This window comes from Spodoptera frugiperda, chromosome 1, assembly GCF_023101765.2.
Source record: "Spodoptera frugiperda isolate SF20-4 chromosome 1, AGI-APGP_CSIRO_Sfru_2.0, whole genome shotgun sequence".
Taxonomy (NCBI): domain Eukaryota; kingdom Metazoa; phylum Arthropoda; class Insecta; order Lepidoptera; family Noctuidae; genus Spodoptera; species Spodoptera frugiperda.
The window spans coordinates 1,681,973-1,696,724 of NC_064212.1; the positions used below are offsets into that span (position 1 = coordinate 1,681,973).

The window sequence follows — 14,752 nt, forward strand, 5'->3', positions numbered from 1 at the left end:
CGTGCAGTTAAGCAGGTTGTTGGGCAATCTGAGATTGGGTAGGGGGTACCGGTTACCTCACTCTCACAAGAAACACAATAACGCAGCGTTGTTTCACGCCGGTTTTCTGTGAGGCCGTGGTATCACTACGGTCGAGCCAGCCATTCGTTCCACATGCAATAATAAAAGGCGTACTAATTATCACGATTTCACGAAACGCATTTTATTACAAACTTCAAGGAAGTTTTTAGCAGTTTTACCAAACGACTTAAGAATCAAGCCAAGAATCAACTCGTGCTTAATCAGCCAACGACGCATACTGAAACACGTGTTCGTTACATTAAAAATATAACACAAACATAACATAACATATAAGCTACAGATTCATTACACACAATATCTTATCAGTGAACGAGGTCCATTAGGAGAAACTATCTGTTATCACCAGCTTATCTCGCTGATGAGAGGGAGACGAAATCATCGTTACATGACGTTGTTTTTAAATTTGTATTTAATTATTTGTCGGTATCGCGTGATGGGATCAATGTTACAATGGAAAATTACGTTCAAAATTTGTGTTGATTGAATTCAGTTGGAATATGATAATGTTGGGTTATTTTTAGATGGACATATTAAGTGATTAGCACCCCTACTCATTGCAGTTGTGGTTGAAGTGAATGGTACGTATTTGACAGAGAACAGGCTGCAGCGCTGTTTGATAAAACTATACTTTTTAAATGCGATCTCCAACCCGCCTACATAGCGCGCAGATTGTGGCAAACCCCTTTTATTTAAGAGGCTCAGGGTTTACCAATGACGGAGCTGCGGACTACCTAGCGGGTTTACCGGAGCTCCGGCTCGAAAGGCAGGAGTAGGAACGGGGTAGTATTTAGTCAGTAAGAGTCTGACACTCCCTCTCGTCTTTCCCAAGGCGGTAAAAGACATTGAATAATTTTTCCCCCACAAAAAGGGTCCACCAATGGAGACTGATGATTTTAACATAATATCCTGTCTTTATGGAATCGAAAGGTATAAATCCTCTATGGGAATCAAACGAACTTTTTCAATACTTACTAGTTGCAGTGTGCATAAAGTCGTCACAAAAAAAAATACATTTGCAAGTACCTAAATACTAAGTAAGCGTTACTAAGTTTAGTTACGTTAGTGTATGTTCGTTTGTACGTGTCTTATCTCAGAAACTGTATCGGTCGAGACAAAGCAACGTATGTAGTGGATGCATTCGCTCTTGTTATCGTTTCTTATCGTTAAAAATTTGTTACTTAGTAATTAGAATCCGGGTGGCTATGTATATAGTGGTTATGTACTAAATAATACTATGTTATGTACTTAACTTAATCCTTATAAGTCTCCTTTTACATATATCTGTATGGACTGATCGCATTTTTGGTACGGTTTTCACCCATAGAAAATATGAATCTTGAGCAAAGTTGTTTTTCTTTAAGGGGGTTAAAATCATCAAATGACTTCACCCGCCTTATAGGTACCATGCTTTCCGTTTAGTTTTATGGATATCAAATTCATTTCTATGTTATAAATGTACCCCATACCTTAAAATCGTTAATTTATGATAGTTATCCGAGGTGTGATATTTTTTTATGGGAGAAAAATCATTCAATGTCGTCTCCCGCCTTGGGCGAGGCGAGAGGGTGTGTCAGACTCTTACTGACTAAAAAACCATCCTGTTCCTACTTCTGCCCTTAGAGCCGGAGCACCGGTAAACCCGCTAGGTAATCAGCAGCTCCGGATTGAGCAAGGTTTAGGTGTACAAAATTGCAAATGGAGAGTGTAAAGCACCTAACCAGTATTACAATATGAAAGCTATACTTATTGAATATATAAGGAAAAGAAATTCATCACTGTTATTACCAAATTAAATAATTCAAAGGTGACGTTGTGATACTTATTTTGGCAATGTGATGTTAATTTTACATCGAATTTCATATTGCGGTTTTCCCACTAATATGAAGGTATTGTTTCATTAGAATTTATATGTCATACATAACGGCGATACATGTATTTAATAACTAATGATGGCATAAATATTGTTACGATCATAACTTGGCAAATATACCGCATGGTACATTTTAAAAGAGGGGAGTTTATATTAAATCCCTCCTGTGCAGTGGAGGTCTATCGCGGACTACCTAGCGGGCTTACCGTGGCTCCGGCTCGAAAAGCAGGATTAGGAACAAGGTGGTTTTTAGTTAGTAAGAGTCTGACACTCCCTCTCGCCTCGCCCAAGGTGGCAGAAGTCATTGGATGATTTTCCCCCATTTAAAAAAAATAGTTCTGCAATGGACTCATACAGACTATTGCTGATGATGATATCATGATATCAATATAAGAGGATAGAAAGAATTGTCTGCCTCCGCACAACAGAACTGTAGAATGAGCTGTCGTCGGCGGCATTTCCAAACCAATACGACCTTTATCGAAATCTTTGGTAACCTTCTAGAAAAGAGCGTATTCCTAGCGATAGAAAAGCAGCCTTATGCTGTATGTCCATCTTTCTACCTACCTTTAATAGCCCACGTGACGACATACATGTAGCCATTACAATCATAAGTCAGTTACGTGCCCATATCAGATTATCAGTGGAATGGTTTATCTTAGTTCAATGGTTATCACGGCAAGATTAAAAAGCAACAGTTAAGGGTCGATTGTACATTCACAAACTTCATATTTTTTTTGTCATGTTTCTTTTGTAAAGACTAAAATAGTTTTAGTTTCGTCGGCAAGTCCATTCAAGTGTAGTGTGTGATTAAAGATTTTGTCTAGTTTAATCAAAAGTAATTTAAAATAACTCTCTCTGACAGTTCCATCTATTTCTGCACTAAAATCTATCATAATTGTTGCAGCTGTTTAGGTGTTCAAGTGTATCAAACTTCTTAACATATTTTTGTTAGACTTAGTTATGTTATTACATCAATTGATTAACTCTTTTTATCTGAATTATCCTATGTATCATAATTTTTATTTCTCTTATCCTATTCTAACATAATAATCGCGATAGATTGGGACGAGGAACACGTATTTGTAACTAAATCATGCTGAAACGGCTGAAAGGATCTGAATAAAATTTTACCCAAACATAGATTACTTATATACCCACACAGACCACCTTAACTCGTGATATTAGGTACATCTCTTTGCTTTGCAACTATTTATTTATTCATTTGCTCAAATATGGTACATGATAGGTGTTTACAATATAATTAGATCAGCACATTTACCATTATTAGCATGTAAATGGGTTATCTTATAAAGTAAAGTCACAGCTACAACACTTAACAAAAAGAAAGTATAAACAACACACTCTCATATATATTTTATTACCTTATGACCACATACAGATACAGTGACACACAGATTACAAACATACACGCGTGCAAAACAAGTAATCAGAAATAGAACAAAATCATCGAGCGTACAACAGATGGTACACTATCATCGATGATACTATAGCGGATGCTGTACGATACCAACTCACTGATAGCGATACTCATTATTTTATTTTTTTAATTTCGAAGCTAACTGATAAGTTAGAAAGAGATATAGAATGATTTTAGTAGGAGGAAAAGAGACAGGTGTAGCGTGATGGCCGCATGGTACTTATATCGTCGATTATCGATGCTGGAAAGTTAATTGTGGCCGACCTTTTCTTGTTTTTCCTAATCGTCAGTTTGTCGTCTGTGGTTGCTTGTTATTGGCTGGTGCTAAGTCGGGTACCTATTGTTTTTTTTTGTATTCTTATCTTGGATAATTTGTATGTTAGTCAGGGTGCTTTTTCACCAGAGATGTGCTATGTAGCTATGCTACGTTAAGATTGTACATTAGGTAAACTTTGTAACTATGTGACATGTTTCTTTTGTAAAGACTGATACTGTATGTTTCGATACTGCCATGAATCGATAGTAAGGAAGCCATCCATAGCACGCATCTTTCCACACAAAAAAAAACATAGCTTAGCTCTGTCCGTTTCCACCTATGGGATGTGTATCTATACTTATAATAAATTGGTGGAGGTCAATTCTGTAATGAAATATATTTCAAAATAACATCAGCGGGTGATTAGTGATCGTACTGACACCAAAAATGCAATCTTTTTGTCTGTCTATCTCTGTCTGTATGTTCTTTATAGAAATGAAAAGCACACTCGACAGATTTCAACGAAACTTGGTAAAGGATCTTCATACTATTACACAGGTTATAGTATACTTTGTCATCACGCTACGATCGATAGGAGCAGAGCATTGAAGGGAAATTTGGGAAAACAGGAGAATTTACATGACATTTTTTACAGTATTTCGTCGCGTTTGCAGTATTAATGGTTATAGCTACATAGAAAAAATGTATGACGGAAATGTTCTCCTTAACAAAAAAAAGTTTAAAAAATACTCCACGATAGCAAATGTCTATCTCTTATTGTTGACTCACAATAACACGTATACTCCCGTGCTTAGCAGTTCGGAGCTTTCTGATTATATTAATTGTCTACTCTTATGTTTATACAATACATTCATTACATTCATTCATTGATTCATTCATTCATATTATAATAAATCTGTAGAAGGGTCAATTCTGTAATTGAAAATATTGAAAGAATAAATAGCAGGTGTTACTGGATCGATACCAATACCCAAATATGTGATTTTTTTTGTCTGTCTGTCTGTATGTTCAGGCGTCACGTGAAAACTAACGGTTTGATTTTGATGAAACTTGGTATTGTTATACCTTACTAGTGGGCATAAAATAGGATACCTTTTATCCTGGAAAAATACGTAGAAAAAAATCTTTATTTTTCAATTTTATTCTACAGACGCGAGCTCAAAGCAGTAGCTCAATAGAGGTATCTCCTTAATTACTATGGGCGTCGCCGTATTTGGGTCCATTAGAAGATAAGATGTCGATTGTCAGAGTTACTCGAAAATGGAGACCCATAAAACTTCCACGCGAAGACCGACATCAGCGCGAGACGGTTTCGCCGGAAGCTAGTCAATGAATATGATTGGTCGAAGCCAAACGCATCCAAAGCAACGTAGCAGTCCCTGGTGGAAAAGCACCCTCAGCTCAACGTTTAACCGGATTTTTTTACACCGGATTGTAGAGGTCAGATGGCAGTTGCTTCATTTCAAATACTGACATTCAGACTAATCTGGTTTATATGTAAGAGCTGACCGCAAAACTTATAGTGAGTTTAAAAACAAAAGTAAAAAAAAACTGATAGACTGCACGTTTGTCTGATAGCAGTGGTTGGTCATCCGACTGCCACATAACGTGTAGTGGGTTCTGGTAATAGCAGTATTTATAATACATTACTAACGCAACATGACGCCTTTTATCCCCGAAGGGGTAGGCAGAGGTGCTTATTACGACACGTAATGCCGCTGTACAATGTACACCCACTTTTCACCATTTATGTTATAAGTCCCATGTAAGAGGGGGTGAGCCTAATTCCTATTGTGTCCAGTATATGGCAGTAGCACGGAGTTTGCTCCGTGCTACTACTGAGAAAGAATTTTCGAAAAACCGAAAAAAGCCCAGTAATACTTCGCCCGACCCGGGAATCGAACCCGAGACCCCTTGCCCTGCAGTCGCACTTGCAACCACTCGTCCAACAAGGCAGTTTATAATACATTATGATAGTAAATTCACCCGTCACTCACTATCTTCGCACTGTGATGAGTACTCATTAAAAAAAAGATAATTACCCAGTCGACCGAAGTATTTACAATTGATAATGTAATTACGAATTACGTTGAACTCGAGATTTCTGATGAAATCTGATAATAATCGCGAATGTTGCTTTATTCTCTTCAATACGTAATATTCAATCGGGGTTTTTGTAGAGAAATTACGCATTAATTAATGTTACACGCCCATTTTTCGACAATTATGTTATAAGTCCCATGCTATGGGTTTTTTTGAGCTAGGAAAATATATGTAATGCCTTCTCCCACCTAGGAGCGGGGCTAGAGGGAGTGTCAGATGGGTTTTTATTTTTGAAGGGGTAAAATCATCCAATGACTTGTCCCGCCTTGGGTGAGGTAAGAGGGAGTGTCAGACTCTTACTGATTAAAAACCACCGCGTTCCTACTCCTGCTCTTGGAGCCGCAGTCCTGGCTATGGGTTGCAACTATTACTAGTGACCAACTACTTTTTAATCTACAATACTATTTGACTGACTCAAAGGTCGGATCTCACCATCGGCTTGATCAACATTTTCATTATTTTGAGCATTTTCTTCATATTGACACTCATATGGCAAGCATTTTGTAATAAGTACTTTTATGACTAAATATTTTATCATGATTATGTACTAAACAGTCTAAACGACACTTATTCCACCTTAAAAGAGTTGTGTTAAAGAAATGTACCGCCTAATTACTTAGCTATCCCTAGGAACCGATAGGCAATCGTGCGCAGCTCTCGACGTGAGAATGTATTTATCTACACGGCATCCCAGTCGCCATTACTCAGAGATACAGCACGAATATTAGCCCACACCTTCATCTGATCATGATCATCGCCATCAGGGGCTGGGCAGACGAGCAACTTTTGTCTACCGAAAAAAGAGTCAATCAGAATTTTTGAAAAAAGTCTACCAAGAACATTACTCAACTATACTCTTTAACTATACATATATTGGACATGGCTTATTTTTATCATCGGGATCATTAACCCAATTCTGTTTACTGCAGAACATAAGCATCTCTAATTCACAGCACACAAGTTTACCGCAGGACATAAATATGCTTCTCCCATACACAGCAGACGACATTTGTCCTTATTTCTGCATTAATAATACGCACATAGAAATATTACTCTTACACAAATATGAACCTCTTAAATGCTAATCTCCAATCCGACTGTCAAATGGCAAGTGTCTTTTGTTGAAAAGCACCGGAGTCCAGCACTGATTGGTTGGTTTATTCGAGCTGGCCAATCAGAGCGCCGAACATGCTCTCGTTTCGATTACTTTAAACGTAAAGCAAACTCTTACAAATCGCCGTTCTCAGAGTCATTTAATGGTCACTTAACCCAGTCCTTAGCAATCGTTTTCGATACAAAATCGTTACTTAGGAATAGTTTAAGTTATCATTAAATGTCTCTGAGTGCGGTAGTACTCTTACTACTAGAGTACTGGACTATCATTGGTTGTTGATGTCGATGATGATGACAAAAAGTGTCCCGTGGATAGTCTCTCGTCTGCACAGGCCTTCAATGTGACTTTTAAATAAACTGCACCTTGTATCACGAGATATAAAGGTAATCTACACGTTTTATCATAAACTTTTTCTTGTGGAGTTAGGGAAATATGTGGTTACAATTTCTTTCAGTTACTTTAGTAAAGAATCAAAAGAAAGGGAAGAATATTTGATGAAGAGTCCTGTTGATTTAAAAGTATGTAGTTAGGTAAATTGTAGGACTATAATTACACAGGTCAGTAGGATCTACATCTATACTCTATACTAATACATAATGCTGATAAGGTGGTTTGTTTGTTTAAACTTGCTAATCTCCGGAACATTCCGATTTGAATAATTATTTTTGTAAAACATCACGCTATGACCAATATGAGCCAAAATTTGGTGATAAATTATATAAATGATGAAGTAACTCGCGTCTTTGCCTTTTTTACGCCTAAACCACTGTTCCGATTTGAAAGAAATCCTTTTGCATTGGATAGTCCATTTAACGATGAAGATTATGAGCTATAAAACATTATTCTACGACCAATAGAAGCCGAGCAGAGTGGGTGAAAGTATAGTGAAAGGATAATGTATAAATAATCATAATTATTTTCCACAAATTCCCCTTGAATATCACATGACGTCATACGATGCATTATAAAAATTAAAATGCATAGATTTCTATCAAGTCCTTGCTACCTTGATTAAAACAACGATCAATATCTTCAGATTAAAATAACAAAAAAAAAAACGGAATATCAATGTTCAACAAATCATATAGATATCAAAACATAACATATGTATGTGGTGTTCTTTTTTAAAAAGATTATCGTTAAAATTGTAAAATCGTATCGTTATCGTTACATCGGTAGCAAGCGATCGGTCGATAACATTCGTTATCTACCGTTATCACGATAGTAGCCAGCAAATTGTTAGCACATATTACACATGTACAATATCTAATCTTTGTGTTATATTCATGTTATTTACTTAAATAATATGTTGTATTTGGATTCAGTGTGATTCGATTTCTCTTTTTATTACGTCATGTAAAATTGGGTGTTTATTCTTTGTTTTATGGCATAAACAGGTAAACGAGCAGACGGATCACCTGATGGTAAGCAATCACCGCCGCCCATGGACTAGTTAATACTCCAGCTAAAAACATATCCCGTGCTGTATCTACGGAGCGTTGCCTTCCACGCGCGGAAAAGAATGCACTCAAAGAGCCAAACCACCACAGATGGGGCCCAAAAGGGCTGATGCTGATCCGGAGCTGCGGGCAACGTAACAGGTTACCGGGGCTCCGCTCAAAGCAGGAGAAGGAACGGTGTGATTTTTAGTCAGTTAGAGTCTCTGACACTGACACCCCTTTTTGCCTCACCCAAGGCGGGAGAAGTAAGAAGTGGATGATATTTCCCCTTTAAAAAAAGAACAGAAAACTTTAACACAAAGTTTCACATTGAAACTACAAAGTACCAGGGCGCCATAAAGTAATAGGAGCTTTAAAACAGCTTCATAAATACCCATTACTTGGTTATTCATCACCTCTCAACATTACAAGAATGCAATGAGTAACATGACCTCACATATAACACGGTTGCACTTCAAGCTCAACACAACCAGTATAAACTGACCTTTGAACGTGTGGAAAGACCATACAAGTTGAGACCAAGATATACTGGATTGTATAGCTTGTTGTGTTAGTTGTGTGTATGGGATCTAAGATTTTATCAGTAAGGGTTAAGATGAACGAGTGAACGGTTGACAAGTGGGATATCCTGCTGATACCACCCGTATTACCGTCGATATGGTAATTATAATTTTACACGTGGTTTTTATATTTGAAGGTTTTTCTTTTTTTTTATATATAAAATTCTAGCTGGTCTACTACACTTCGTCCACCGCCTCACACATTTTTTTTGTAACCTTTTCCTTTTTTCACCTTCCTTGCACTTCTACAAATAATTGAAGACGAAAAATTGCCAAATCGATCCAGCCGTTCTCGAGTTTTAGCGAGACTAACGAACAGCAATTGATTTTTACATATAAAGAAGATATTTTTTTCTATTATAACCGTGCGATTTATCTCATACAGTGTATCCACACGATTGGCGAAGTATGGGTTTACCTGGCCTGTACTAAAACAAATAAGTAACTTAAAAGAATAACTCTCTTCTTCATCGTTCTAGAAAATTTTTCGCGTTCTAGAATCGAGGGGCGCGAAACTCGAGCCTCCAGTAACAGCGCAACAATCGCCGCGTCGTATGTCGCGGAATGCTACTCATGAATATGAGCCTCTAGCATAGCTTGAAATTAGTCAAGTTCCTCGTCACAGTTACGAGAGTAAGCCGATAATGTAATAATTAATGTAGTATGTCTCACGAAAGTTATTATTTATTTATTTATTTTTAGCTATGGTCGTCCCACTGCAGGCAAAAGGCCTATCCTCCTTCCACTCCTCTCTGTGAAGAGCTTTCTGCTTTCTTTCTTTCTTGAAGTTATTATTAGTTATGTAAAAAAAGTAAAAAGAAAAATTGTACTGAACCTTTTATCTTTGCGACTGACTGGTAGATAACTTAACACGGATTTGCAAATCATTAATACTCGAAGTCCGAGATATACTATCTCTCATGTTAAACGAGGTTAAGGATTCTTACCTTAAATATAGTATTATTGGGACCTACATTACCTAGAAGAGGCTAAAAGAGACCTAGAAACAATGTAGTTTTGTCAGGAATCTCATGAAAGATGGATATGATGATTGATGATGTCTGCTAGGTAATATGATAAATGGGAATGGGAATCACTGGGGGATGTCTAGGTTCAGTAGTGGATGTTTTGTGGAGTATACCTATTAAGTATTTTTTATAATATAAGCCGGTAAACGAGCGGACGGATCACCTGATGGTAAGCAACAATAAGTCCGTTGCCAGCCTTTTAGGGTTTAGGAATTTAAGGGTTTTTGGAGAATCGGGGATTGCTAAGATTGGATAATTGGGCCTAAATAGATTTACCTAATTTTATTTTATTTGAAGGTTTTACTATTTTTTTTTATTTCTAGTGATCGTGTTTATGATCTGTATGTCACCTACTAGATGGACAGACGACCTAATTAAAGTTGCGAAGAGATAGATATCGCAGGTGGTTTCCAACCGGTCTATGAAGAAGTCATTGGGGGATTTGATTTTCAAACGCGCCTTATTGCTCAAATTAAAACAAATGCCTTTGACTCCATTATCAGTTTATCAACAAACAACGATGTCCTTATAAAGAAAATCAACCAAAAACTCAGGAACATCACGCGACTTCAATTAAACCCAGCTTCACCTGATCACACGAGATTGCTGACTAGATAATCTTAATTTATTAACCCTCACATTGATAAACAGTTAGATTTTATCGATCGAAAGCGATTTATTTAGCGTACATGTGTCCTACAAACGTGGGATGAAGTGGTCACTCTTGTTTTGTTTCTGACAGCTAACGCGAGATGGCGTTGTTCTCAAATGAAGATCGGATTAAAACATCGTTAGGATTTTTTGATAATTTTTGTTTTTGGGATGTTTGATATTTATGTGTTAGGACTTAGGACTAATGGTAGTTAAAGTTAGTTATAATTAAAACAAGCCTCAACCAAGCTATCCTACTTAATATTATAAATACCGTACGGAAGTTTATGATGTTTGTTGCTCTTTTACGAAAAACTACTGAAGGGATCGGGATAAAATTTGAAATAGGGATAGATTATGATCTGGTCAGGGATGAATTACACATATGCTACTTTTTATCCCAAGGGAACGCAGGCGAAGCCGCTGGTAGAAGCTAGTAGATAAACAAGTATCAGAAAGTCAACGAAACAAATTTCAGTACAATAATGTCAAATAGATGAACAAAATAACCCAGCACATATTATGTTTAACTTCACCTACCAGGATTAAAAAAATGTACTTCAAAATATTGCATTTTTTAGCTTTCCAGATTTAAGAAAAAAGTACTTCTCAATATTGCATTTTACTGAACAATATTACTATTAAACAATTTGATTCCAATCAACCTTTCATCCCCACAACATCTCATCAAGAACAATAAATTCTAAAACAAAACACTACACATCACAACACTTATATACCCCGGAATTCCAATACCAAGTCTTGCCTTGGAAAGAAGGAAAAATTATAAATCTCCTTTTATCGATTAAAATCGTTATCTTAATGTCTATCTTGAAATGATCGATCAAGTGGTTATCGATAAACCGGGCTCATACGATTACGGCCGAGATATAGATCAAATTACATGGATGTTGTGTGTTTATTGAACACACGTAGAGGATGTAGTCGGTAAAGGAGTGGGGTAAAAAAGTGTGTTAGGATTAGTTTGGGAGTTAAATTATAAAATATCATTCTCGCCAAAGGTTTTCTGAAAGAAATTATCTCATCATCATCATTGTCAGTATCCGGAGCTGCAGACAACGTAAAAGATTACCGGGGCTCCGGCTCAAAGCAGGAGAAGGAACGGGGTGGTTTTTAGTCAGTAAGAGTCTGACACTCACTCCCGCCTCACCCAAGACGGAAGAAGTCATTGGATGACTTTCCCCACTCAAAAAAAAAATAAACATCATTGTCAGTGCTTTTCTTAATTATATTTTGATATAAACCAGTAAACGAACAAACGGATCACTTGATGGTAAGCATTCGCCGCCGCCCGAAAGGCCAGAAACACAGGCGTTACAATTGCGTTGCCGGCTATTTGGTGGTTAAGAATTTAAAGATTGTTGGGGAATTGGGGATTGGAAAGGGAGGTAATTGGGCCTCCGGTAACCTCACTTATAAAACGCAAGCGTTGTTTCACGTCGGTTTTCTGTGAGGTCGTGGTATCACTCCGATCACACATTCGTGGCAAAGCATGGCTCTTCCACACTTAAAAAGGCTTAATGGGCTTCATGAAAAGTCATGTTTTATGAGGTTAATAAACATCCTTTATAAATGAGATTTCCCCTATAACCTGTCCAAGCAATAATTTCTAATTATTAAAGTCCACCTTCACCTCTGGTTGTACACGGCTAGTAGTCTATCTAGACTACACAAGTGTGCGTGTACACCAACATGTACTTATCGGGAGATCACTATCAAGTAGCGTAGCGATTTTAATCCTCGACAGATATCAAATTATCACAGGCTTGCCTAATAACTAATCAAGATTATAAAATTCTGTCGAACACAATGTTTTATCCGTGACAATGTTAATTTTTGTTGTAAATTCATTAGGAAATAAGATACTTTAATTGAAAATATCGAGATGTTTCTTGTGTCGGAGAATAATACATTTATTACAAACACATAGACTTTTTGTGGGTGTCATAAAAACTGACTAATGTCCGAATACTCAAACGCTACTCAATTTTAAGACGCTCTCAAAACTGTCACTATCAATTCTTTATAAAATGAAAGAGATAACACGATATTTAAGTACAACTTAAAATTGAGTAGCATTTCAGTATTCGGGCGTAAGGCTGCTTTTCCACCAGAGATGTGTTATGCTACATTGCTGTGGATACGTTTGGCTTAATTGTCGTCGGTTAAGGGTATATACTTTTTAATTTGAATTTGAAAGTCAAGAATGTTTTATCTCCAATCAATTTATTTATCTTGTAATCGATAGTTTTTGCCTTTTGTTCTAGTCATTTCTTTATAATACTTATTATTTATGGCTTCGATCGAAAGATTAGCTCGTGATATGAAACATTATGATTAACATTTTGCGCGATTTACTAAGATATAGTTTTAGATCTAATTAGTTTGTTTTATAATTATTAATTGGATTATTATTACAAATAATAGATGAGAAGTCATTGACCTTTATTTTGTACTTATCTAGCGGTAAGAAGTCTTAGGTAATAACTTCAATTATAATTAATAATAACTACAACTTATTAATTATTATGTATGAACTCGATTAGTTATTTTTTTTATGAAACAAAACGAGCAGTCGTATCACCTGATGGTAAGCAATCGCCGCCGCCCATGGACACTTGAAACACCAGAGGCGTTACAAGTGCGTTGCCGGCTTTTTGGGGGTTAGGAATTTAAGGGTTGTTGGGGAATCGGGGATTGGGAAGATTGGGAAGGGGAAAATTGGGCCTCCGATAACCTCACTCACACAACGAAACAACGCAAGCGTTGTTTCACGTCGGTTTTCTGTGAGGCTGTGGTATCACTCCGGTCGAGCCGGCCCATTCGTGCCGAAGCATGGCTCTCCCACACTTAATTAGTTATATGGCACGTTAGAAGTAGCAGTAGTAGCGCGACAGTCACCACGTCGTTTGTCGCGGAATGCTGCTCATGAATATGAGCTTCTAGCATGGCTTGAAACTCCTGAGTTCCTCGTCAAATAATTACGTAAGTAAGCCAAAAACATTATAATTAAATTAGTATGTCTCACGAAAGTTACAATATAGAAAACTATAATTTATTGATAAGTGTATATATTTTTAAATATGTTATCTTTATAAGTACTTATGAATGGCATGTTTTATCCTAATCTCAGATGTATACACGTCATTAAAACATGTTATATACATACATACATATGTAAAAATCACGGTTTACTCACGTAAATTAATGGAGAAATGCTCTACTAGTTTCGACTCACAGAGGAGAATGCGATGACGCCGTAATTTTTAGTTAATTTAATATGTCTCACGGAAGTTATTATAAAAACTATTGCTGTGTGTAACAAAATATTATAGTAATAAATTACTTTTCACCAGTAATATGAGCCTCATCCACTAGGGTCAGCGTCAAGTTATTTGTTATATTACCAAGCAATGGTTCACATTCCGTTGATACTGAATCCGTGATTCGACAATAAAGTTATTTTTTACAACTTAATACTTATTTCATAAATAACTAATAATATGACAATTTAGCATTAAGTATTTAATATGCACTTAAAATGATAATTAGCTTTTTATTTTTACAATCTTTTTATTGTACAAGGTGCAACAACCTTGATTTCGAATTAACTTCATTAAACATGCTAATTTGTTGTCTATTAACTCAGAGGTCAATTCTCTTTGAAATCTTAGAGGCTGTACAGACGAGAGACTTTGGTCCGACTGGCTTGAGTCTACTATTTCATATGACATTCTAATTCCTCTGCATGATTTATAGTTTTTAGCGGATCGATATAGAGTTACAAATCCCATGACACATTTGAGTTAAATTCCCGGTGGGCCCACGATTCTTTTACAATTGTTTTTCTATATTGTGATCTCTAAGTCTCTTGCCATTTATGAAGATATTTATTCTCTTATGTAGAGGAGACCCGTAGTATCCGTATAGTATAGTATAGTACCGTAGTAGTATAGTTTTTTTTTTTTTTTTTGAGGGGAGTAAAATCATCCAATCTCTTTTCTCTCCCTGGACGAGACGAGGAGGAGTCTCGAACTCTTACAGAATAAGTACAACACACCATTCCTACTCCGTTTGAACCGCAGCAGTCCGCAGCTCCGAATAGTATAATATAGTAGGTAGTGAAATTTGACGAGCAGTTGATGA

General features: G+C 36.6%; 2 protein-coding genes across 4 annotated transcripts in view; one reads left to right on the top strand and one right to left on the bottom strand.

Annotated features, from left to right (window-relative positions):
- The window catches only part of LOC118273222 (zinc finger protein ush), a 196,856-nt gene that overhangs the window by 169,816 nt on the left and 12,288 nt on the right, over positions 1-14,752 (bottom strand). The gene's annotated exons all lie outside the window — the stretch shown is intronic.
- The window catches only part of LOC118273121 (endonuclease/exonuclease/phosphatase family domain-containing protein 1), a 262,956-nt gene that overhangs the window by 56,127 nt on the left and 192,077 nt on the right, over positions 1-14,752 (top strand). The gene's annotated exons all lie outside the window — the stretch shown is intronic.